This window comes from Pteronotus mesoamericanus, unplaced genomic scaffold (genome assembly GCF_021234165.1).
Source record: "Pteronotus mesoamericanus isolate MK-2021 breed Mesoamerican mustached bat unplaced genomic scaffold, CSHL_Meso_final scaffold_31, whole genome shotgun sequence".
NCBI classification, from domain to species: domain Eukaryota; kingdom Metazoa; phylum Chordata; class Mammalia; order Chiroptera; family Mormoopidae; genus Pteronotus; species Pteronotus mesoamericanus.
Genome location: NW_026555312.1, coordinates 25,450,001 through 25,476,012, shown reverse-complemented (window position 1 = coordinate 25,476,012; position 26,012 = coordinate 25,450,001). Strand labels below are relative to the sequence as shown.

At 38.1% G+C, this 26,012-nt stretch overlaps 1 pseudogene; it reads left to right on the top strand.

Moving 5' to 3' along the window:
- The window catches only part of LOC129085577 (uncharacterized), a 187,103-nt pseudogene that overhangs the window by 8,392 nt on the left and 152,699 nt on the right, over positions 1–26,012 (top strand).

Here is a 26,012-nt window from a genome sequence, read left to right as displayed (position 1 = left end):
TAGTGTATACAAATGCAAGCACTGTCTGTAGTTGAAGCCCTTACAGGGAAATCACCAAATCCTGCAGAAGTGGCTCCTTTAGACATTAGTAGAGGTTGATGTAGTGACTTTAAATGTCGCTGCAATTTTCAAAGCCTTCAGTTGTTGGGCAAAGTTGTGAGTGCACATGAGAAAGCCACCAAAGAATTTCCAGCAGTGACACAGAAGTTATTTGAAGATGGAAGCTGCACATTGATTTCAGTTTTCTTTTTTTATCCTCATCCAAGGACATGCCCATTGATTTTTAAAGAGAGGGGAAAGGAGGGAGAGAGACAAGGGCTGGGACTGTAGATGTATTTTGAAGATAGAGCCAACAGGACTAGCTGAGGAACACAATGTGGAATGTCATTAAACCTCTCTGAGACTCACTAAATGATGTATTTTAATTAATTCACTCTTCTCAGCCCACTTCCAAAGCAAATTTCCAGTCTTTTTCAAAGTAAAATACCATATTTATTGTAGTATTTATGCATTTCCTAACCATCAAACATTCATGAAATTGTGACACTCTTTTTATTAGGTTTCTATCTTTTATTCCTGTGGTCACTAATAAAGTTTTTGAGTGTTGTGTCAATAATCTCATTTTTCTGTAAGTCAAGTGGGTTTGCTGCAGAAAATGCATAGTAGATGTCCTTTAGGAACTCTTCTATGGTGTTATTGCAGAATGGACAGTATGGGACAATAACATTTTTTCTTCCTTGAAACACAATGGCTGTGTTAGCCATTTGGAACTGATCTCAAATATCTTGGAATGCATAGTAGAGTAGACTATCTTCTGGTCAGTTACAGGATTATAGAATGACATGGGGTTTATATGAATAAATTAATTAAAATATGTCATTTAATGAGTCTCAGAGAGATTTAGTGAGACTTGCCTAAGTCACAAGGAAGGAGAATGACAGATCTAGAATTCAAGCCTAAGGTATTTGATGTCTAACCCAGTGCTCTTTCTCATTCAGGTTGGCTTAAAACTCAGGCTAGTCCTTGAACCAGCAGCATCAGAATCACCTTTAAACTTGCTAGCAATGGAAATTCAGCGGTCTGGGCCAGCAGCCCTCTCTAGGGAACATGGAGGCACACTGAAGTTTGAGAACTACTGGCTTAGAATACAAACCACCAGTATCTTGTAAATAATGAAAGTAAATCTAAAATATTAAGCACAGTTTGAGAAGGATGGTTATATTATTCTTGTGATTTTCATAGACTCAAAACGGGTACTTGAAAATACAGACAATTCTAAGATCTTGGTTTAATCTATTGACATAACTACATACAGCACAAAACAAAATGTAAGGCAGGTTCAAGACAATAACTTCCTGTTAGATAGTAGTTAGAAGGTAGAAAAAGTGATTTTTTTTCCTCCCTGAACATGCATGTTAACAGCAAGCCACAAAAAAACACAAGCATATGTAAAAACCTATGCATGTGAAAATCTGTGTGTGTGTAGTTATAAACTTGGAAATGAGAAAACAGTAACTAAAGAAATAATTTAGTCAAACTGAATATTTTATAGTTTTGAGAACTAGAAAGATTGAGTTTATATAACTATGAATTGCCTTTCCTATTTTTCCAAACTGACCACTGGAATAGGAGTTTATGTGAGCAAGGGAGTTTGGGATTTCCTTAAATTCTTTACAAACCATGGAATTCCAGCAGCTAGTTTCAGTTAATATATATGAGTGTTTTGGTCAGTTGAGAACTTTTATTAGGGAACTTAGAAACATGCGTATTAATCAATAGTCACTTAAGAATCAATGTAAGAGGTTTCACATCTCCTTCAGTGGTACAGAAAAATAAAAACACACTTTTTGGCCAAAATAAATGTTTCATTAGCTTTTCCTACTTATCCTGTATGGAAAAACTATAGGCCTTAATGCCAAGTTGAAGACTAGAGGTGATAAGGGAATAACTCAGCTAAGACTACAATCTATGCAGTCACATTTGCTGGTCTTGGCATTCAGGCTCCTGGTTTACTAGCTGGCTTTGTGCCTGTCACCTAACCTTTTGGTGCTTCAATTTCCTCATGTGTAAAATGGGGACAATTTTGTGGGTTCTGGTGAGGATAAAATGAAGGCATATATGTAAAGCTCCAAGTTCTAAGTTATTACCATGATATTGACAGAGATACTTCCAATGAGTGTGATTATTTTTTCTGCCTCTCTCTAATTCTCTGTAGACATTTACATTTTGGTTATTTTTAAAATTATCTCTTTATGATTGGTAGTATCCTTTTTATCTCATTGGCCATGCTTCCATTTGATATTTCTATTATTTATGTACTACTTATTTCCCCCTTAGGCTGTAATTTCCTTGAGGTCAGAGATCATTGCCCCCTACTACATTTAAAAAAGTGTCTTTCATGTAGCAGGTGCTCAACAAACATGTGTTAAGTAACTAAGAGAATAGAGAAATAAATATGGCCCTGAAAATAAATATATAATATCCCAACAATTAAGTTACAGACAGAGAACCTTTCTGCTTAGATTAACAGCTCAGAGAGTGGGCATACTGAATGTGTCAAGCTGAATATGAAGTAAAATAAAGGATAGAAATGTGACCATATGAACAAATAGCCCCTGTTGTTTCTTGTGAACATATATGTGACACTAATTCAGAAATGCATTGTTGGGGCAGTTGAAATATGCTTTGAATTACTAGCAGTGGTGTTTCTGGAACTGGTCATATGGCATGATTTAATCCCAATGTTCTCAATCAGATTCTAGGGATCAATTAATCACACTATCAATAACAAAGAAACAGGTATGTTTTCTAAAGTCCTATACTTGCTAAAGGCAAATTTTTCCTCCATTAGTACATCCTCAGAAATGCAGTTTGGAATTTTTCTCTTATCTGTTGCTAGGAAAATTGCAAGTTGAATTCTTGCTTGCATAAAACAGGTATGGGCTTCTATTCACTGACCCTAAGACTACACTTAAATCACAGTGCAGGTAATTAGTATATTACTTTATAAACTGTTAGACAGAGTTTATTTTAATAGTGAAAATGGCAGAGTTGAATGGTGGAAGGAACAGGTAGGCTGCCCTGAAAAGGCACCGAAAGGAACTTTGCAGCTCTGGATAGAACATTTCTTAATACCCCATTCAGATTAGCTGATAAATATGATAGTTATTTATACAATGGGAGTGAACATGTCTGTAAAAAGGAGGTAACAACAGTATTTCTTGAAAGTGAATTAGTGTTTGTTGATGAAGCAGGATAAAAAAAGTAATAGTCTGGGGGAGGTGTGTGAGGAGAGGGAACCAGTACACCCAGCAAAACCCGGAGAGTTGGCCACTAGAGCAGAGTGAATCTGCAAATACTAGGTTTATTTTAAAGTTGAGAATAAAATAAAAGTTTTCTCCTATCACCTCTACTACTAGCACACAGCGCTTACACTTTTATTTTTGTTTGTTGTTTGAATAAAAAGCTGAATCTTAGATAACAATATATTGTAACAAACATGATTCTGAGATTTTCCTTGAGAATTGTTCTTGTTTTATTTTGTCATTCTTTTGCTTGTTTCCATTTGGTTTGTTTTTAGTAACTTGCCTGAACTTAATCTGCTGGATCCATTTTCCCTGCTATGTGTGGCTTCTGGTGTTTCCATTCAATTTTGAAAAACTTTGATGTTTAAGTTTTAGTGACTCTGTTCTGCAGAGCTCAGTAGTCAACTAATGATTGACACAACACCTTCAGCCAATAAGGCTTCCCCTGTCTGCTGATAGATCTGTGTCTGAGGTTGGGAACACATTAAACATTTAGACAATTGTCAAATGTTTAGGATTACTTTCTGCCAGGTCCCTCTTGGATGTTTCCTGCAGATTTGCATCGCATCCAAGTTGACTGGGGATGTATTGATAGCTAGGACCTTCTTGAGTCTTCCAAACACATGTGCACAGCTTCCTGGACAGCAGGGATCTGTGGAGTACTTCCAACCGGTCTTTGGCTCCCTCATCTCCAGGTCCTACTTGTCGAATTCTGGTTGTCAAGTGGTTTACTGCTCACCCCAAGTAAGACTGCAGCTCAGGGTAAGAGAGTGAAGGGCTGCTGTTATTTGTTTCCCCCTGAGTTTGTTACTTTCATCTAATAATTAGGTATCATTTTCTGTTCCCAGCACCAAATCAATTAATTTCCCTCTAGCAGTGAAACTGCTGGATTTTTTTGTTTGTTTGTTTTGTTTTTTTGATGGCCATCCCTTTCTTGCAAGTGTTATAACACCAGCCCATATGAAGCAGTGTGAGCGGGAACTGTAGGTACTGTAGAAACTGTAGATACTGTAGTGTGAGAGCAAAACTTTGGTCAAGAATGCCAAGAACTCCCAAGTTCTAATATTAATTTCTGCAGTTCCCCATCAACTAATATTTCTTCATTTTTTGTTTTCTTCTAGTTATTTTTCAGAGACCTGAATTTATTGTTTTGGAGCTTTTTTCCTTTCAATTTTACTTATCGCAGGTTAGGATCTGACAGTCTCTTCATTCTGCCATATCCATAACCCCTACCTTTATTTTGGAAAAGTAGTTTCTTTGGGCATAGAATTTTGTATAAGCAGTTGTTTTTCTTTCTGTACATTAGGGATGTATGTCCAATATCTTTTAGGTTGAATAGTTTCTGATGAGTTGTCTTCTATAATTCTTATCTTTGTTGTTCTTTATGTGACATGCCACTTTTCTCTGGCAACCTTTAAGACTTTTTCTTTTGACACCTCAGGTTGTGTAATCTTTCTCAGTTTAAGTGGTTGTTTTCAGCTAATGATGATATCTCATAACATTTTTTTCCTCACTAAGCTGATATGTCTGTTTTTGAAAGCAGAATGTCTAAACAATGGAAGGGAAAGTGCCCTGAGCAGAGTCAGAGGGCCATGGTAGTGACCTGGCTGTGTGATCCCTGGCTGGGAATTCATACTTCCTTGCACCACACCTTTTACACACAGACTTTCTTCATCTGCTTATCAGAGTGATGGACCCAAAGTAGGCCTCTAAATTCTTTTGATTCACTACTGGGGCTATTTATCATATCAATCATAGTACTTTCACCCTTGGATATGTAAAATAAACTAATCCAATCAAGGCTACAAATGAGAAAAAAAATTTTCTTTGCTGTTTGTTTTCAGAAGTTTGTATATGATATACCTATATATATGTGTTTCATCCTACTTGGTGTTATCTCAACTTCTTCAATGTCTGCTTTGGCGTGTGACAATAATTTGAGGGAATTCTTAGTCATTATTCCTCCACTGGTTTCTGCCCTGTGTTCTCTGTCTTCTTCTGCCATATTCAAAATTGCATGCATGTTTGTTCATTTACAATTATTCCACTATTCTTGAATGTTATGCTCAATTCTTCACTCTCTTTTTATTTTTATGTTTAAATTTAGAAAATTTCTATTGGTGATAGATTGAGTTCATCTGATAGTATTCTCAGTTTTACTGAGACTACTGATGACCTTCTTGGTGGCATTCCACATTTCCTTACCATAATGTTCATTTGTAGTATTTTTATCTGTTTTTTCTTATTTTCTCTCTCTCTGCTGAAATTCCTTATTATTTATTATGTTTTTATATTAGAACGCTTTTATGTTAAAGCATTTAACACAGTAATTGTACATATACCGTTCGCTTTTTTGAGATATAATTGACATATAACATTGTATAAGATTAGGGTGTACAACATGGTGATTTGATATATGTAGATACATTGTAAAATGATTACCATAATAAGGTTAATTAACATCTATATCACCTCACATGGTTAACAACTTTAAAGTATAAAATTCAGTTTTGTTAACTGTAGTCACCATGCTATGCATTAGATCTGCAGAATTTATTTATTATATAACTGGAAGTTTATATCCTTTGACCACATTCACCTATTTCCCCTACTCTTCTACCCAGTTCCCTAGCAATGACCAATCTACTCTCAGTTTTTATGAGTTCAGTTTTTTAAGATTCTACATAACAGTCAGATCGTACATTATTTGCCTATTTCTGTCATTCACTTAGCCTCATGCCCTCAAGTTTTATCCATGTAATTCCTAATGCAGAATCTCCTTCTTCATGGCTGAATAATATTCCTTTATGTATCTGAGTGTGTGTGTGTGTGTGCGTGTGTAAATAATTAGCAATTATAAATAACGCTGCAATGAACATTGGGGTGCATACATCTCTTCAAAATAATGATTTTTTTTTTTGGATAAATACCCGAAACTGGAATTGTATTGTATGGCAGTTCTCTATATTTTTTTTCTCTAGACCATATTTTTTTTTTATTTTAATTTATTTTTTCAAATACATTTGTCTCTACCTACCCCCCACCACTTTCCCTTGCCCCCTTCCTCCTTCCCTCCCTCAGCTCTTCCCCTTTGGTTTTGTCCATGAGCCCTTGCTATATGTTCCTTGACTTTCCCCTTCCCTTCCTTTTCCCCGACCCCCCTTCCCTCTTGTCTCTGTTGATTTCTTGTCCTTTTAGTGTTGCTGGTCTTATTTTCCTTGCATCTTTGTATTGTTGGTTAGGTTCTGCTTATAGGTGAAATCATATGGTATTTGTCTTTCGCCCCCTGGCTTATTTCGCTTAGCATAATGCTCTCCAGTTCCATCCATGCTGTCGCGAAGTTTAGTAGTTCTTTTTTTCTTTCTGCTGCGTAGTAATCCATTGTGTATATGTACCATTACTTTTTGATCCAATCATCTACTGATGGGCATTGAGGTTGCTTCCAACACTTGGCTATTATAAATTGTGCTGCTATGAACAATGGGGTGCAGAGGTTCTTTTGTATTGGCGTTTTGGTATTCTTAGGGTATAGTCCCAGCAGGGGAATCACTGGATCAAAAGGCAGTTCCATTTTCAGCTTTGTGAGGAAATTCCACACTGCTTTCCACAGTGGCTGCACCAGTCTGCATTCCCACCAACAGTGGACTAGGGTTCCCTTTCCTCCACAGCCTCGCCAGCACCTGCTGTTTGTTGATCTGTTTATGATGGCCATTCTGACCGGTGTGAGGTGGTACCTCATGGTGGTTTTGATCTGCATTTCTCTGATGGCTAGTGATGCTGAGCATCCTTTCAAATGCCTCTGGGCCCTCTGTATCTCCTCCTTGGAAAAGCGTCTGCCCAGGTCCTTTGCCCATTTTTTGATTGGATCATTTGTCTTCCTGGAGTGGAGTCGAGTGAGTTCTTTGTATATCTTGGAGATCAAACCTCTATCTGATGTATCATTAGCGAATATATTTTCCCATAGGGTTGGCTCCCTTTTCATTTTGCTGATGTTTTCTTTCGCCATGCAGAAGTTTCTTATTTTGATGAGGTCCCACTTGTTTATTCTTTCCTTTATGTCCCTTGCTTTAGGAGACATATCAGTGAAAAAATTGCTGCGTGGGATATCTGAGAGTTTCCTGCCAATGTTCTCCTCTAGGACTTTTATGGTGTTGCGACTGATATTGAAGTCTTTTTTCCATCTTGAGTTTATTTTTGTGTATGGTGTCAGCTGATGATCCAATTGCAATTTTTTGCATGTAGCCGTCCAGCTCTCCCAACACCATTTGTTGAAGAGGCTGTTATTGCTCCATTTTATGCTTCTGCCCCCTTTGTCACATATTAGATGCCCATGGAGACCTGGGCTTATTTCTGGGTTTTCTATTCTGTTCCACTGGTCTATGGATCTGTTCTTGTGCCAGTACCAGATTGTTTTGAGTATAGTGGCTTTGTAGTAGAGTTTGATGTCCGGTGTTGTGATCCTTCCTATTTGTCTCTTTCTCAAAATTTCTGCGACTATTCGGGGTCATTTATGGTTCCATATACATTTTTGAAATGTCTGTTCTATTTCTGTGAAATATGTCATTGGTATCTTAATAGGGATTATGTTGAATCTATAAATTGCTTTGGGTAGTATGGACATTTTGATGATATTAATTCTTCCAATCCATGAGCACAGTATACGCTTCCATTTATTTGTGTCTTCCTTAATTTCTTTCTTCAATGTTGTATAGTTTTCTGCGTTTAGGTCTTTTACCTCTTTGGTTAAATTTATTCCTAGGTACTTTATTTTTCTTCTTGTTATATTGAATGGTATTTTTTTTCTGATTTCTTCTTCTATTTCATTGCTGGTTTACAAAAATGCCTTTGGTTTCTGAATATTGACTTTGTATCCTGCTGTTTTGCCAGATTCACTTATTAGGTTGAGGAGTTTTTTGGTAGAGTCTACAGGGTTCTCTATGTACACTATCATGGCATCTGCAAACAATGAGAGCTTTACTTCCTCCTTTCCTATTTGGATGCCTTTTATCTCTTTCTCTTGTCTGACCGCTGTGGCTAGGACTTCCAATACGATGTTGAAAGAAGCGGTGAGAGCGGAAATCCTTGTTGTGGTCCCGCTCTTAGTGGGAAAGCTTTCAGTTTTTGCCCGTTGAGTATGAAGTTGGCTGTAGGTTTCTCATATATGGCCATTATTATGTTGAGGAATGCCCCATTTATTCCCATTTTGCTGAGTGTTTTGATCATAAATGGGTGCTGCACCTTATCGAATGCTTTTTCTGCATCTATCGAGATTTTCATGTCGTTTTTGTCGCTTCTTTTACTTATGTGATGTATCACGTTTACTGATTTGCGTATATTGAACCATCCCTGCATGCCTGGAATGAATCCCACTTGATTGTGGTGGATAATCTTTTTAATGTATTGCTGGATGCAGTTTGCCAATATTTTGTGGAGGATTTTAGCATCTATGTTCATCAGCGAAATTGGCCTGTAGTTTTCTTTCTTTGTAGGGTCTTTATCTGATTTTGGGATCAGGGTGATGCTGGCCTCATAGAAAGAGTCTGGGAGTCTTCCCTCCTCTTGGATTTTTTGGAATAGCCTGAGAAGGACAGGGGTTAGCTCTTCCTTAAATGTTTGTAATATTCTCCTGTGAAACCGTCCGGCCCTGGGCTTTTGTGTGCCGGGAGTTTCTTGATGACTGCTTCAATTTCCCCAGTGGTTATAGGTCTGTTCAAGCTTTCTGTTTCTTCAGTGTTGGAAGATTATACTTTTCTAAAAATTTGTCCATTTCATCAAGGTTTTCAAATTTCTTGGCATATAATTGTTCATAGTAGTTTCTGATGATCCTTTGTATTTCTGTGGTATCAGTTGTTCTTTCTCCTCTTTCTTTTTCTGATATTTTTGATTTGGGTCCTCTCCCTTTTTCTCTTGATGAGTCTGCTTAAAGGCTTGTCAATTTTAATTATCTTTTCAAAGAACCAGCTTCTGGATTGGTTGATCCTTTGAATTGTTCTTTTCGTCTCTACATCATTCAGTTCTGCTATACTCTTGAACTATTTCCTTCCGTCTACTTGCTCTGGGATTTATTTGTTGTTGTTTCTCCAGTTCTTGAAGTTGTAGTGTTAGGTCTTTTATTTGAAATGTTTCTATCTGTTTAGGTAAGCCTGTATTGCTATGAACTTTCCTCTCAGGACCGTCTTTGCTGTGTCCCATAGGTTTTGGACTGTTGTCTGTTCATTTTCATTTGTTTCCAGAAATTTTTTGATTTCTTCTCTTATCTCATTATTGACCCATTCATTGTTTAATAGTCTACTGTTCAGTCTCCATGAGTTTGTAAGTTTTTGAAGTTTCTCTTTGAGGTTGATTTCCAGTTTCAAGCCCTTGTGGTCCAAGAAAAGGTTTGGTTATTTCAATTTTCCTGAATTTGCTGAGGTTTGCTTTGTGTCCTATCATGTGGTCTCTCTTTGAAAAACTGCCATGAGCATTTGAAAAGAATGTGTATTTTTCTTCTTTGGGATATAAGGTTCTATATATGTCAGTTAAGTCTCTTTGATTCAGTGTGTCATTCAGCGCCACAATATGTTTATGAATGTTTTGTTTGGAAGATCTGTCCATTTTTGACAGTGGGGTGTTGAAATCCCCTACTATCAGTGTGTTGTTGTCTATATCTTTTTTGAAGTCATCCAACAATTTCCTTATATACTTGGGGGCTCCTATATTGGGAGCATATAAGTTTACAATGTTGCTGTTGTCTTGATAGATTCTTCCTTTAAGTATTATAAAGTGCCCCTCTGGGTCTCTCTTTATGGCCTTTGTTTTGACATCTACTTTGTCTGATACAAGTATGGCAACCCCGGCCTTTTTCTCTTGCCCATTTGCTTGGAATATTTTTTTCCATCCCTTTACTTTCAATCTGTGTAGGTCTTTTGCTCTGAGGTGGGTCTCTTGTAGGCAGCATATGTGTGGGTCATGTTTTCTTATCCATTCAGCTATCCTGTGTCTTTTGTTTGGGGCATTTAGTCCATTCACATTGAGAGATATTACTGATAGAAACTTACTCATCTTTTCTCTTTGTACCTGTGTTCCTCTCTCTCTCATTCTTTTCCTTCATCTTCTTAAACCAGTCCCCTTAGCATATCTTGGAGTGCTGGTTTGGTAGAGATGTATTCTTTTAGCCTTTTCTGGTCTGGGAAACTCCGTATTTCCCCTTCTATTTTAATTGAGAGCCTACCTGGGTAGAGCACCTTGGCTGTAGGCCCTTGCTTTTCATGACTTGGAATATTTGTTGCCATTCCCTTCTGGCTTGTAGTGTTTCTGTTGAGAAGTCAGCTCCTAGGCGTATTGGGGCCCCCTTGTATGTTACTTTCTCCTTCTCCCTTGCTGCCTTGAGGATTCTCTCTTTGTCTTTGACATTTGCCATTTTAATGATGATGTGTCTTGGAGTGGACCTCTTTCAGTCCCTCTTGAGTTGGGTCCTCTGTGCCTCCTTTATCCACGAGAGCCTTTCTCTCCTCAAATTAGGGAAATTTTCCATCATTACTTTGGTCAGTTTAGGGTCTTCTATTGTGTGTTTTCCCCGCATTTGGCTCTTTGGGTGCGTTGCTTGCCCTCACCAAATGGGGCCTACGGAAATGGGAGGAAGTCAGCTCCAGGACTCTCCAGTTAATCCTTTCTCCGGTCTCTCCTCCAGGTACTCTGGGCAGCTCTGTGACCCTTTCGTCCAGGATCTACTAATTTTGTGAGCCGCTCTGCAATCACTGGCCGAGTGGGTCAATTTACACCTGCCCTTGCTGCTCTGTGCACTCCCTTGCAGGCCGAATAGGTGCCAATATGTGGGAGGCCTTGTGGGCCGGTGCAAGCGTTCACCAGCCCGTGTGGGTCACACACACGCTCGCCAACCCTCGCTGGTCACTCGGCGCAAGTGTGAACGCCTGTGCTGGGTGGTTCTGGGGTGTCTATGTGTGCTTTTTGGCTTTTGGCTCTTTGGGGGTGTGGCCTCTTCCCACGCAATGGAGACTAAGGCAAGGAGAAGGAGTCGGGACTCCCCGGTTCCTCCTACCGTTCTTTTCCTAACGCCTCTGTTTCTAGTCTCTCCTCGGGGGTCTCTGGGCAGTTCTGTGGCCCCTTAGGCCAAAGATCCACCCCCTGTGCAGACTGCGTTTCAATCGCGGGCGGTCTGGTTCATGTGCGCCCTGCTTCTGCCTCTTTGGGGTTGCGCCTTCCCAGCCCACAATGGAGACTACGGAACGGGGTGGGAGTCGGGACGCCTCCATCTCCAGTCTCTCCTCAAGGCTCTCCCAGCCAGTCTGCGCTCAGCCCCACAGCTCACATGCACACAAGCTGTGAGCGGAGCGCACAAAAGGCAGGTTAATTGATTCCCCTATGCCTGAGCGAGATGGTAGCTGCAGAGTGGGAGGCGTGCCATCACCAGGGATCCACCGGCCGCAGAGTCAGTTCTCTTCACAAAGTTTTCCTCACCAGTCTTTTCCCAGGCACCAGCCCACCCTGCTGCCACCTCTACCCAGAGATCAAGGAGGGTGGCTGCCACTGCAACTTTTGAGTTGGCCCTTTAAATGTCTCTTTGCATCCCCAGCCACCTCTCTCTGGCAGAGAGCGCCCCTAAGCTATTCGGGGTTGCGTTTTGTCTGTATTTTCTTGGTTTTAGCTGCTGTAGTTTAGGGGTCCCTGTTTATGATTCAGACGCCGTTCTTCTCGGGGGGAGCTAACTGGCCGTTTCAATGTCCCTCTGGTGCTAGTGCCCGTGGCCACCCAGCCCACCCTCTCGAGCCTCCACTGCACTTCTCACCCATTCGGATGTGTGAGAGTCGAATCCACTGTCTGCGGCTCCAAGGCTCCTCTCCCACTATCGTTCCATTGTTTTCTAGGTGATTACTCTGCTATTCAGTCGCAATTCCAGTTTGGTCTTGGGAGGAGGTCAGCGTGACTCCCATTTACTCCTCCGCCATCTTCTCTCTCTCCAGTTCTCTTTAATTGTTTGAGAAACCTCCATACTGTTTTCTGTAGCAGCTAACACAATTTACATTCCTACCAACAGTGCACAAGTGTCTCCCTTTCTCTACATCCTCATCAGCACTTATTTCTTATCTTTTTGATAATAGCCAATCTAACAAGTGTGAGGTAATATCTCATTGTGGTTTTGATGGTATTTATGTGATGATTAGTGCTGTGGATCTTGTGGGACTGGAAGCTGCTTTGGGTGAGTGAGTGGCGAGTAACTATGAAGGCCTGGGACATTTTGTATACCCCTGTAGATGTTATAATCACTGTGCACTTGGGCTATATTAAATTTATTTTTTAAAAATCTTTAGTAATAAGTTAACCTTAGCTTGTTTTAACATTTTTACTTTATTATTTTAATTTTTAAAAAGTTTGACTCTTTTGTCATGACACTTAGCTGAAAACCCAAAGACATTGTACAACTGTACAAAATATTTTCTTTCTTTATATCCTTTTTATATAAGCTTTTTTATTTTAAAAAATATCTAGATTATTTTTACTTTTAAAACTTTTTGTTAAAAATGAAGTTAAGGAACATGTATACAGGACCGATGGACAAAGCCAAAGTGGGGAAGGATTGAGGGAGGAAGGTGGGGGAAGGAGGCAGGGGAAAGTGGTGGTGGGAAGGTGGAGACAAATGTATTTGAACAAAAAATAAAAATTAAAAGGAAAAAAAGACACAAACACATATTATCCTAAGCCTACACAGTGCTAGGATCATTAAATCCACTCTCTTCTATCTCCACATCTTGTCTCAGTGGAAAATGTTCAGAAGCAATAACATGCTTGGTGCTGTCATCTATGATAACAATATCTTTTTCTGGAATACCTCCTGAAGTGCCTACCTGATAATCTTGAGGAGGTGCCACTCTTTTCAGAAATATATCCATGGTAGTTTACTTGGTTTGTTTAATAGGATTACTTGTAAGCAGATAGTGTACCATGAACATTCCTCCCTATTGATGAAAACTTTTTGGAGTAGGGGGTCCATGTTTTTAAACTTTTAAAGAAGCTTATTGAGATCTGCACAAACATATGCCAAACACTTCACTATGAAGTTTCATGGGGCTCTTTTTCTTCTCATGCCTCTTCTCTTCCTCTTCTTGGCTCTTTTTCAGCTATGCATTCCTGTTCTAGTTCCAACAACTCCTCATTAATCAGTCCCTTTAGAACCACTTCTAGGAGCTCCTCAATGCTGTCCTCATCCACATCCAACTTAAAGTTGTTTGCCATCTCAACCACAGCCTCGTTGATGTTTTATGATGGTATTATTTGACTCCTTTATTATATTCTTTCATGTATCTATTGTAAATTTTTCTTTTGTTGTTACTGTAAGGATTATATAAAATCTAACTCTAAGCTGATAACTTTAGTAGAATATAGAACTTTATATTTTTATTTTTTCTCCCTTCTCAGTTTTAGGTTATTGCTATTACCGTATACATCATTTTTATATTGTGTATCTATAAACATTATTGTAGCTATAGTTAGTTTTAGTACTTAACTTTTAAATTGGAGTTATAAGTGATTTATGTATCACTATTATATTAGAGAATCTGAATTTGATGGGTATTACAGGTTCATATTTTTATGATGTAATTTGCATCTTTTCATTGCAGTTTGTAAAATGTCCTTAAATGTATTTTTATAGCAGGTGATTAAGTCCTTAGTTTTGTTTTGTTTTGTTTTGTTTTTTTAGGGAAAGCTTTTATCTCTTCTTTATTTCTAAACAACAGCTTTGCCAGGTTTAATACTCTTGGTTGACTGCTTTTTTTTTTCTTTAAATATTTTGAATATATAATCCTACTCTTTCCTAACCTGCAAAGTTTTTGCTGAGAAATTTCCAGATAGTTAACGGGGGCTCCCTTACATGTAACAACTCACTTTTCTCCTGCTGCTTTCAAAACTCTCTTTGTCTTTGACTTTTGGCAATGTAATTATTATGTGTCTTGGTATAGCCATTTTCAGTTTCAATCTCTTTGGGATCCTTTGAGCCACATGCATTTGAATGTCCATTTCTCTACCCATGTTTGGGAAGTTTTTGTCCGTTATTTCTTAAAGTACTTCTGTCTCCCACCTTTTTTTTTCTCTTCTCCTTTCAGGATTTCCATAATGCATACGTTGTTTCTTTTGATGGTTTTCTGTAAGTTCTGTAGTGTTTCTTCACTCTTTTTCATTTTTCAAATGATTTGTCTTTGAATTCATTGGTTCTTTCTTCTGCTGGGTTGATTCTGCTGTTGAAGCTCTCTTTTGAATTATTCAGTGCAGTCACTACATTCTTCAGTTCTAGGATTTATTTTTTTATGGTTTCTATTTTTTTGTTGTATTTCTCATTTTGTTCTTTCAGAATTTTCCTAACCTCATTTAGTTTTCCATGTGTTTTCATAGTTCTCTGAACTTTTTTAGAAGAATATGCTTAATCCTTTTGCCAGACAGTTCATAGATCTTCATTTCTTTGTGTCAGTTATTAGAGCTTAATTGGTTTCCTTTGGTAGTGTTACGTTTACCTGTTTTTCCATGATTCCTGTATCCTTGCATTGGTATTTGCACATTTCCCAGACTTTATGGGTCAATTTTGGTAGGGAAAGATCTTTGCCATTCAGCTAAGCTTGGAATAATGGATTGGTCAGCTGTTAGTGTTCAAGGGCATTTGGGGCTTGCTATCTTGGGCAAGGCCACTGCCCATACTCTGAGGTGGGTGAGTGTGTGGAGGGATGCCATGAGCTGGGTTCTGTAGTTGGATGGGCCTACTTGCTTGGCTCTGCATTCAAAGTAAGCTACCCGTTAGACTCCCTGGTTGGCTGTGACTGCAGGCAGGTGAGGTCACTACTTAGACTCTGCAATCCCAGTTTGGTTTGATGAGATTACAGGCTGTAGTCCCTTGCAGAGTGGTGATACTGGTTGGATTCTGCGACTGGGACTGGGAAGGGCTGCAGGCTGTGCTCCCTATTGCTCTTGATTGTGTGGGACATCAGGCTGAATAGATGGTGCTGTTGGTTGGACACTGTGTTCAGGCAGGGTTTTATGGTTGGTTGGGGCCTCAGGCTGTGTTCTGTGATGAAGGAGCAGGAGAACTACAGGCTGTACTCAGAAGCTGTCAGGACCACAGACTAAAATTTGCAATTTGGTAGGTCATTGGCTGTGTGGACCAGGTTCTTCAGTTACATGGAACCTACATGTGTACCCCACAGTTGGGTGGGGTCAGAGATTAGGCTCTATGATTGGGCATGGTTGCGATCTGCAATCCTCGGTTGGGCAGGGCTGCAGGCTATATTCTGTAATTGGCCTGGGTTACTGTCAAGACTGATTGGGAAAGGCCACAGTCTATGGTCAACAATCAGGCGGGGCTGTATGCTGGGCTCCATTGCTGAGTGGGGTTTCAGGCTGGGATCCACAGTTGGGTATTACTAGGACTGCTCATGGTCACTGCGCAGGCTCCCTGGTTATGCAAAGCCAGAGGCTATGCTCAGCATTTGGACAAGGCTGCTGGTTTGGCTCCTTGCCCAGGCAGGCTGTAGGATGTGCTCTGTGGCTGCTGGGCATCTGTGTCCATGCTTCCTAGTAGGGCAGGACTGGGGCCTGTGCTTTGTAGTTGTGTTGGACTACAAGTTTTCACTCTTGCTCAGGTGGGACATAAGATGTGCTCCACAGCTAGTATAGTCTTTTGGCTGGAGAATAAAATCAGGGAGAACTGCCAACTGACTTCCCTGGACAGATGGGCCCCCTAACTTGGCCCTGAAGATGGGCAGAGTGCTGGTTGGGATTTCCACTCAGCACTAAGGCAAGCAGGGACATAGTCTATTAGATCTGAGTGATGGTTGCTATAGGTGTGGCCCCTTTTCCATCTCTATCTGATCCCCAATGGGTTGAGCTCCACAGCTTCCCTCAGTGATTCTTGTGAGGTGAGTCCCCAGTGAGCCACTCAGCAAGCATCCCTCAATGCTGGGGGAGCTGATGTCCACCTTGGGTTTTCTTTTTCTCACAGGAGAAGCTGTAGGCTGAGGAAGGGGGACTCTCAGTTAGGCACTGTGTGGCTTAGGGGAGAGGAAATACAAAGTGGAAACACTTTTCTTACCCTTCTAATGTGGTTCTTATTGTTCTCTGTTGGCCAGGGGTGTACTTTAGATTCACCTCTCTTGGTTTTGGGATTTTTACAATGGCAACTTGTCTGTCGATAGTTGTTAGTTGCTTTTCTTGTGAGGGTGATTTAAATCAGGAATGACTTACGTTGCCATCGTGATCATGCCACTGTATCTAATTATATTATTTTAAATGCTCTGATATTCCTAACATCTGGGTCATATCTGAGTCAATTTTTGTTTATTGCTTTATCTTTTTGACAGTGTGTTTCCATTTTCCTTACTTCTTGGAAGGCTGGTCATCTTGGGTTGAGGACATCAAGGACAGTTGAGAGACTGTAATACATATTATTCATGTCAAAAATGACATGCCATTTACCTTTCCAGTCTTTCCATGTGGCAGGGGTTGGGGGTGGTCAGTCTGGTCAGAACTTGTGCCAGTTTGGTTTTTGTTGTTGTTCTGGTTATCATCTGTGCACCACAGTTCCTAAATCCTTTCAATCTTACTTGTGCTTACAATGGTGACTGGTGTTCAGAGAAGATTCCTCCATGTCTATTGAAACCTCGTTTGTCTTTCCTCTGTTACTGCACTTTAAGGAGCATCTCTCTCCATTTTATTTCCCCCTCCCTCCCATAAATTGATGTTGTTTGCTACTTAGTTCTTGATAGCCTGATGATAAGACCGGAGCTGTGCCCCTGGATCTCAAGCGTGGGGCCATCTTAGTGATCCTGCCTATCTTTTCAAAGTAGTCGACTTTTAATAGTTTGGGCCAGGATATTTTCTTGACCCTATTCTGGGGTTAAAGTGTATTTTTATGATCTCTTCTTTTATTTCAATAGGTCTTAAGTTGTGGCTGGAAGCAACCAGTTTTGCTGACCTTCCCAGAAAATTAAGGCTTTGGTTCCCAAGAAGAGATAAAGGTAGAATGTTCAGATGTGATTTTATGTTATTCTCTAAAGGCTGTTCCATCAGGAGGGAGGCTTTCCCTGTACTACTGTTTCTGAACAGTATCTCTATTGACATTTTAGATTGAAGAATTCTTTATTGTTGAGTGCTAGTTTATTTATTGCTGAATGTTTAGCAACATTTCTGGTCTTTAATCACTGAATACTAGCAGCATCCTCCCAGGAATGGCAATCAAAAATGTCTCCAGACTTGGCCAAATATCCTCTTGGGATTATAGTTGCTCCCCATTTAGAACCGTTGCTCTGAATTCTCATCTTGCTTCCAGTCTTTCTTCTGAGAACTCTGCAGTTCCATGGAGAAGAGTCTATGAGTGGTTGTAAATTCCCCTTGTGTTTGAAGATCTCCACAAGTTCCATGTTCTCACATGAGGCCACATTCAGACTTTAGAAATTTGTTAACAATTTTTATCTGAACTCTTCTTACTGGCTCATAAGGAGTTTTACATTTACTACAGTTAACAAATTCTTGCATCCTGTTACTTCTTGGGGACAGTTATTTTTCCCCTGGATTTTAGGTTAGCTGATTATATTGTGACTTCAGTTCTATGTTGTGTTTAATAAAAGTTGTGAATTTGTAGATATTTTAGGATATTGTTGCTTTATGTTTTGAAACAATCCTGGTTACAGCTTTTTTATATTTAAAGTGGAAGCTGGAAGTCTGACATATATAATTTTTTAATCTTTTCAACTATCATACAGAGTAATTGGAAACCTTGGCAGTTAAGCAACTGCTCCATGTGCAAGAGATATGAACCAATGGCTTTCTAGATGTAAACACAAGTTCATTCCACTGTTATTCTAATCGTTTATGTAAAGTGATAATGTGTCATGTTTAACTAGTGACTGTCCAAGGTAAGTTTTATATTCCTCTTTTTATTTATCTTCTAATATAGATTTTGATTCTAGTGCAGAAAACTACTAGGCAAGGTGAGGAAAGACTATAGCAGAGAAGTTTTTTATTGTGGGTATCAGGCATACTCTCATCTCTCTCCCAGAGGTTTCTCGTTCAAATGCCTATTGGGGCCTGTCAAAAAATACAAATGAGTGAAGTGTACTGGGTCTGTGTTCACACTAACTTTCCTTGACACTTGTGGCCCTACTTTTGACAGTGGAAAAGATACAGGGAAATATTTCTTTTTAAGAAAAACAGTACTGCAAGTAGAATATGTGGAAATTCTCTTTCTGCCTGAGGACTGGCAAAATTTGATTTGCACAGATTTCTTAAAAACACTCATCCTGGGAAATGTTTACTGACTTTTAAAGAGAAAGGAAGGGAGAGAGTCATAGAAACATTGATGTGAGAGAAACATCGATCAGTTGCCTCTTGTACACACTCTGGCTGGGGATCGAACACACACCCTAGGTGTGTGTACTGATCGGGGATGGAACCCACAACCTTTTGGTGTATGGGACAATGGTCCAGTCAACCGATCCTCCCAGACAGGGTTGATTTTTTTTTAAATCGAGGCAGCATTGTAAGAGTTCCTGGGCATTTTTCTAAAGCACCCATTAAAGTTACTTGTCTGCTCATGAGATCATTTCATTCAACACTAAATATTTGTCAACCACTCATGACTTGCTAGGTTCTGTTCTAGGTTCTGAGGATGCAGCAATACATTAAAGAAGCCTGCCCTTATGGAGCTTACATTTTGGTTTGTGGTCTGGAACAGAGGATGTGAAACTGTAGACCTGGAACACATTGCCTAGAGAGCATACTACTACCATTCACTTCCAGCCAGTGATGTAGCAATAGCAACAGTCCTTGCTAACCATGGATGTTGACCTTATGTTGACCTTATGTTGCCAAATTTAAAAATTTTCCCAGAGAGGCCAGAAATCATAATTTTACTGTAATTTTCTTAAATATTAGCTCAACATATTTTAAATCACTGTGGAGTTTAAACAAAATACGTTTGCAGACAGAATCTGGCTTGTGACCTTGTCTAACACATCTTTTGGCCTTGCTGGTCTGCTTGAGAAGAAATATGCAATGGAATGTCAGCTGCAGCCATGTTAACTCCCTTTTCTGGAAGCAATGAACCCGTAGTCAGAGATTCAGCAATTCCAGAATTTAATTTGCAATACAAGGTCAGCAATTTAAGTGAAAGTACTTTAAATCAGATTTAAAACAAACAAAACAAAACAAGGGACTATACAAACTTGTGGGTGATTATTAACCTGGGTTCAACAGAATGTGATCAACAGGTTATCTGAAAGCAAGTTATACTGCAGTTATCAGCCTGCTTGCAAGTTTGAGACTAGCTTTTAAAATAGGATTCCTATTGTAGACCACTTACATTTCTATAAGCATGCTACTCTGTGGTCCAAATTTTCATCCCTGGTGAGAATTTTGTAATGGAGCCATTAGTTCATTACATCCAATGTTCCTGAAAGGTTCAAACCTAGGTATTTGGTAAATTTATAGCATTTGTAACTTATATTTTCCTTTTCTTTTGAAAAGAAAGCTATTTTGGACTTCTTGACAATGTAGGACACACAGGTAGTTAAACAAATATGTCAGTTCTCTGATTGGTTCCATATTTTGCCAGTTACACAAGTGATAGGTATTTTTAGGTAGTGTTTTTAGATAGGTGTTTTTAGCTGCTCATTAATCACTAACTTATTGAAATTATTATTTGCTGACAGAGTCTATTCATTGTTTTATGAGCTTGTCAGTTTCATTTTCACCATCATTCTGTGCTCGTAGTTTCCTTCCATCTACATTTTTCTGTTTAAATTCTAATCTTGCATCTCCAAAGTTCACTCTGCTGCCTGTGTGCTCCTTCTCACTGATTTGGCATATCTGGCCTCCAGAACTTGCCTCACTCCTATTTTCTCTACTTGCCATAACTTGTAACAGGTTTTTTGTTTTTCAAACATTTTAACAATTCTTCCCACTTTGGAGGTCTTTGAATTAAATTCCCAGGAATTGCACTGGGGACAAACATTCATGTATCAATATTTAGATCAGAGAGGATACCTTGCCCACATCTTTTATGCTCTACAGCCAGGTCGTGTATTTCCTGATACTTTCTCTGGCTCAAGGTGAGTTGATTTCTTTTTTAATCACCTCTGTTCTGCATGTTATATCTCAGTTGTAAGGGATCTGACTACAAACCCCAAATTCTAGCTCATAGAAACTTAGATATTGAGATTCTTTTTTGCAAATTACACCTGATCCCAGCTCCCAGAGGTTCTCAGTCAGGGAGCAACCCTAGGCCACACCTTTTGTTCATGAGACATGTGAACATGCAGTTTTGCTTCTCCTCTAGTGATAGCTGCTTTTTAAATGATGTACCACATGGTTCCTTCAACCACTTTTTTGATTCAACTACATATTTTATATGAGATAATAAAGGGATTTTGATGTTATTACACAACTGTACTGAGTCATTACAGTCTGAATATTTGTGCAGGAAGATACTTAAAATGTATATATTTCATTTTACATTTACATCCATTAGAACGGAGAGCAGTAGTCTGCTTTACTGAAAGTTTTCTGAGCATTATATTATGTTAATAGAAGCATCTCATGCATTTTGGCTTGTACAACTAGGTCATATGCCTGCAAAATAAACTTATGATGACAATTACATGAGCAACTTTATAAATTTCAAACATCTTAAAGACAAATATTAACTATTATATTAATAAAAAATTCAAAGAAATAAAAGAAAATAGATTTTCACTCCACAAATATTCCCAGAAATATATACTTTTTAAACTACTCTTCAGTGATAGGCCATGGAAAAAACATCTAAGTAAGATTTCAGTTTCTGTTAATTGGCTAAAATTTTCTCATGTTGATGTTGATTTTTTCTTTTAGATAATCTTTCATATATTTCCCTTACTTTAGGAAGTAATGAATATAATTTTGAATCTTATAGTATCTTACCAAAAATTAAGTGTTTTAAAATTAATACTAGAAGGACTAAAATATTTCATCTTTCAATATTGATAAATAGCCATATAAGAGTTCATGTGCACTTTATGAAGTGCCTTTTAAGAACTCTGGTTGGTAGCTCTGAATTAAAAAAAAAATGTGTCACATATATCATTCATGCATGATGTACTTTTTTCTACTGCCAAATACTTATAACCACTTTAAAAGGACAAATTCCAAGTTTAAAATTAAAAGTTCCTCTGATATATGCTTATATTTAATCTAATAAATACTAGTACTATCACTTTTTAAAATTTCCCTATTTATTATAATCATCTGCCCCTGAGTGTATTCTCGTGTAGTATTTTTATCAATTGAAATAATATAAAATGAAACAAGTTGCAGATAGAACTTGATATTTTTATTGCATGAATCTAAGGAATTTCAAGAGTTCTAAAACTACATTTTATTTTATTAAAATATGTGTTTTCCATATATTTTCTGGATAAAATTCTCAGAATTTAATTTGCTTCGTCCTGAAGCACACATGTTTATCATTGACTGTGTCAGATAGTGTCTATTTGTGACAGTTGCATACTGGATCCTAATTTTTAAAAAGATCATATAGTACAACTACCTAAAACATGCAACAGCAAGTGGTTCATGATAACTTTAATGCAGTCTTATTGGTCACATTTTTGGCATAAAAACAGACAGTTTAGCCTACCAAGATCAAATCTAAATTTTTCCTAGAGATTACCTTTTTAAAACATTTTGTGAATATTCTCTGACTCTCAGTTTATTTGGTGTCAGGCTAAACAAACAAGAATAGCAATAATAAAAACAAGACACCAAATCAAATCCTGTTCACTCTATGTTTAGATTTTTGGGGGAGTATTAAATAGCATCCTAGCAACTAGCTCTTCAACCCCAAATTGCTTAATATATCTTATGGTTGGACTAATTTATTCTAGTTTTCAAGTATTATTATTTTCTTTTTTAGAGGAATTTGACTTAAATCCATGCATTGCCAAGGGCAAGGAGCTGAGAACATGGATAAAGAGGTAAGATTGATAAAATAGTCATCCTCTCGTTGACTATTTTCCCTGTAAAAGCAGCCTTTTAAGCCTTATTTTTCATAATATTATCCATGGACAGAAAGTATAAAAGTGAGTAGAAATTTAGTCTCCTTTGTAGCATTCACGGGTAAAGAGGATGATTAACGAGTGTAGCAGACAATGTCATAGAAAAAGGGAGTCCATAGACCTTAAACAAAAGTGCCTTCATAATTTCCAAGGATTCCCATGATCCATAGTAGGACCTCATTGTGCCTGTCCACTGTTTCTATTTTGGAGTAGATTTATAAACACAGCACCACATATTTTCACGTGGCTTATGGCCCAGGGGCAGAATTAGATTGACTGCACTGAAACTGTGAGGCTTGTGAGTTTTGGGCAAGGGCTAGAGTGAAATAAGTAGTGTAATTGTTTTTGTGGAGTGACCGTGGGACCTCCTCTGTTCTGAATTACACATGGCTCAACCCTTTGACCTAACCAGACTCGGCAATGTCTGGCAGGACTCCAAAAGCTGTGCTGAAAGGGTCCATCACTGACAAACTGGAACGTTATCTGTCAGGCGAGATGTTCGCCAACAACCATATTAACTATAGTAATTACTAATGGGACCATGTTGTGACCACCTCAACTTCATTTAACCCATCATCATATCATTATTGTTTCAGCAGGAAGTGCCAATGTGAGAAGTTTTTGGAAGCCAAATGTAGTATGGATACCTTTGATTAACAGATAGTTTACTAACTTTTGGATCGTCTTCAAAGACATGTTGCCAAGTTATCAGAACATTATTATTATGATTTAAAAAAAAACACATAAGGTTGGAGAAATGCTATGAGCTATAATTAAAGTTTTTCATGTCAATGAGTTTAACTTAAATTCTTGAAAAATAGATAATAACCCACTGATATAATTTCTCAAAGGAATTAAAGCTAAGGATATGCATGGAAATTCTAGTAAATATGGGAGATAATCGTATGTGCTAGTATTTTTGCACTTGTGGACAATTTAATCTGTGATTCACATGATAATGAGTTAAATAAATGTATATCTATGAGTAATTTTGAAGTCATCTACTCAAAATTTTATTTTTGATTCAGTATTCAATTTTCAAAGGCAATATAAGCAACTTTGCTTTACTTTCAGGCATTTGATATTATTTCCAAACCTAGTCATGTTTCTGAAAAATGTCCAAAATTTTTTTATCTATGTATTTTTTCTTGGCCAATTTTACAAATTAAATGTCTATATAGGTATTCTATACTTACAACAACTTGGAAATAATTTAGGATTTACATTTTTCTTTTTCTCATCTGAGGCAACTCAGGCTTAATTCAATTCATAGTTACATGACATTAAAAATTTTCTTTAAAAAAAGGGGCAACTTTAACCACATTTTTTAGAAATTTTATTCTTTAACTCTAAGAACTCTAAAATATGAGCATAGGGAGGTCCCTATGAGATCATTTACAAAAGAGGAAAAACGCCACTCAACAAAACTGCATTCAACCCTACCCAGTCTTATGCTCATTAGCAGTAAAGAGTTTGCTCTCCACGTAATCTAACATGGAATGCTTAGAGCAGACAGGTGCAAATTGCAAGCTGTTTCACTTTGGCTGTTATCCCCTAAATCGACAAAGTAATAGACTCAGAGAACAAAAAAGGTTCCAGCTCAAGCTGCATGGATGCAGTCTTAACAGAGACACACCAGCTGGCTAGGGGAATTCAATGCAGCAAATACTAGATATTATCTTTACACCACTTGCCAAGGAAAACGGCTTCAATAACACCCCTTCCTTTTTATCATTGAGATGATGTTCCTTCAGCATTATTTGGCTTTATCATAAAGGTGACACTATGCACTATAGCGGAAGTGGATGGCAACAGAAGCCAACATACCTGTTCCTGTTTAGCATCATTACACTCCTTCCAGCAATTTAGGCATGATTAGATTCCTGGAGGTGGACCAGATTGACAGTATTTATATCAATGTCTTTTTGTGTGTGTGTATGGCTGATCCAAGCAAAGCCTCAGAGCAGTGAAATAACAAAAACAATCACAACCACCCACTCCTCACCAATGTGATGAATCTGCTGAGCTAGTCTGCAGAAAAACAAAACAACAAGAAGAAGAACAAAAACAAAAAAACCCAAACAAATAACAGTTGTTCAAACTAAAAACACCTGAATTTATTTCATGGAAGAGACATTCCATGCCAGTATGTGTAGGAATCTAACGTGTATGTTTCTGAAAGGGACCCTAACTCTATCATTCCGAAGTTGCTTCTCTTTGTGACTTCCTGGTGTGCTCTGAAACTGCTGTCTGGGAGAAATAACTTTTAACTTGAGCTCTGAGGCCACTGACTGGGTCTGACTGTGTGATCTTTCCAGGAGTGCTCGCGGAGGGAGACAACTCCTTGTTTATAGCCGGACAGAAGAAAAGAGCTAGACACAAATGAGGGCTGACGGTTTCATGAAGCACAGTTGGTTGATCCCAGATGCAGTCTGACTTCCTCGAACTGAGCGATGATCTGTGCAGTATGCAGAACTCACTTTTCTTGCTGGTCTGTGCCCACCGGCTCTGAGCAGTGCTGCCCACACCCCTAGGCCATGGCTTTGAGTGCAACCAGAGCTGAGCACTGCGCTGTGGGACCCGATTCTTTCTGACAACAATCACATTCTTTTAAAAACTTCATAGGTTTTGGTTGTCACTGGTTATAAATAAATTTGCAGTTGTTTGTGTTTGCTACTCTATCATAAATTTCATTACATGTTGTGGGTGTAAGAATCAAAAGGTATTTGTTGGTTTTTAATGAAAGAAAATATCAAAAACAGTGTTGCTTCTTAAAAATTTCATGCCATGTTTTTTCTTTTTAATCACAAGGAAAAGTATTTACTTGTTTTCATCCACAGTATATATTATAGTTACATTTAATAGGATAACCTTACCAAAATAAAAAAGATCTGATTTTTCACTATTTAAGCATACATATAAAAGAAATATGTTTTAAAAAAATAAAAAAGAAAAAAAGAAACATGGTACTAGAAATTGCTCACTTAGATTTGACTTAAAGTTAGATTATATCAATTAAATAAGCAACATGAAGTAAAGAAGCCATGGGTCATATTCATAGTAGTTTTAGGTAAGATTTCTAAATGGTTTGCTTTTCTTCAGAACTGAGTTATATCAGTGAGAAGCAGGAAGATACTGCTGACTAAATTTTGTTTCTTATTTAATTTTTGAAGTACAACATAGTTATTTAATAAATTAATGTGAATATATTAAAAGTAATAACATTACCTCAACGCACTAACTTAAATGGGAACGAATGAGGGAACTGATATGAAATATAAGTGAAGGACTATTTTTGCATGAGCTAAAGAGATAAAATCCAATCAGGAAACAGAGAATCTACATTGGGAAGGGGAAGAGGAAAATGCAACTTATATGCTTAAAGGTGTTCATGTGTAAAGGAGAGAAAAGAAGGAGGAAATTGACAAAAGAGAGAAATCGGAAATCACTCCCAATTGACTGTTGAACATGTGTTATTAGTAAAGAGGTCAAAAAAAAAAAAAAAAAAAATCACTTGGTAATCCTCTCAAAGTATTTATCTCTGGTGTATACAATCAGACTTTGCTTTTCTTTTAAATAAGTGAACTTGTGAAAATATCTTTGAGACCTTTTTAACATTAGAGAACAAGTACATACT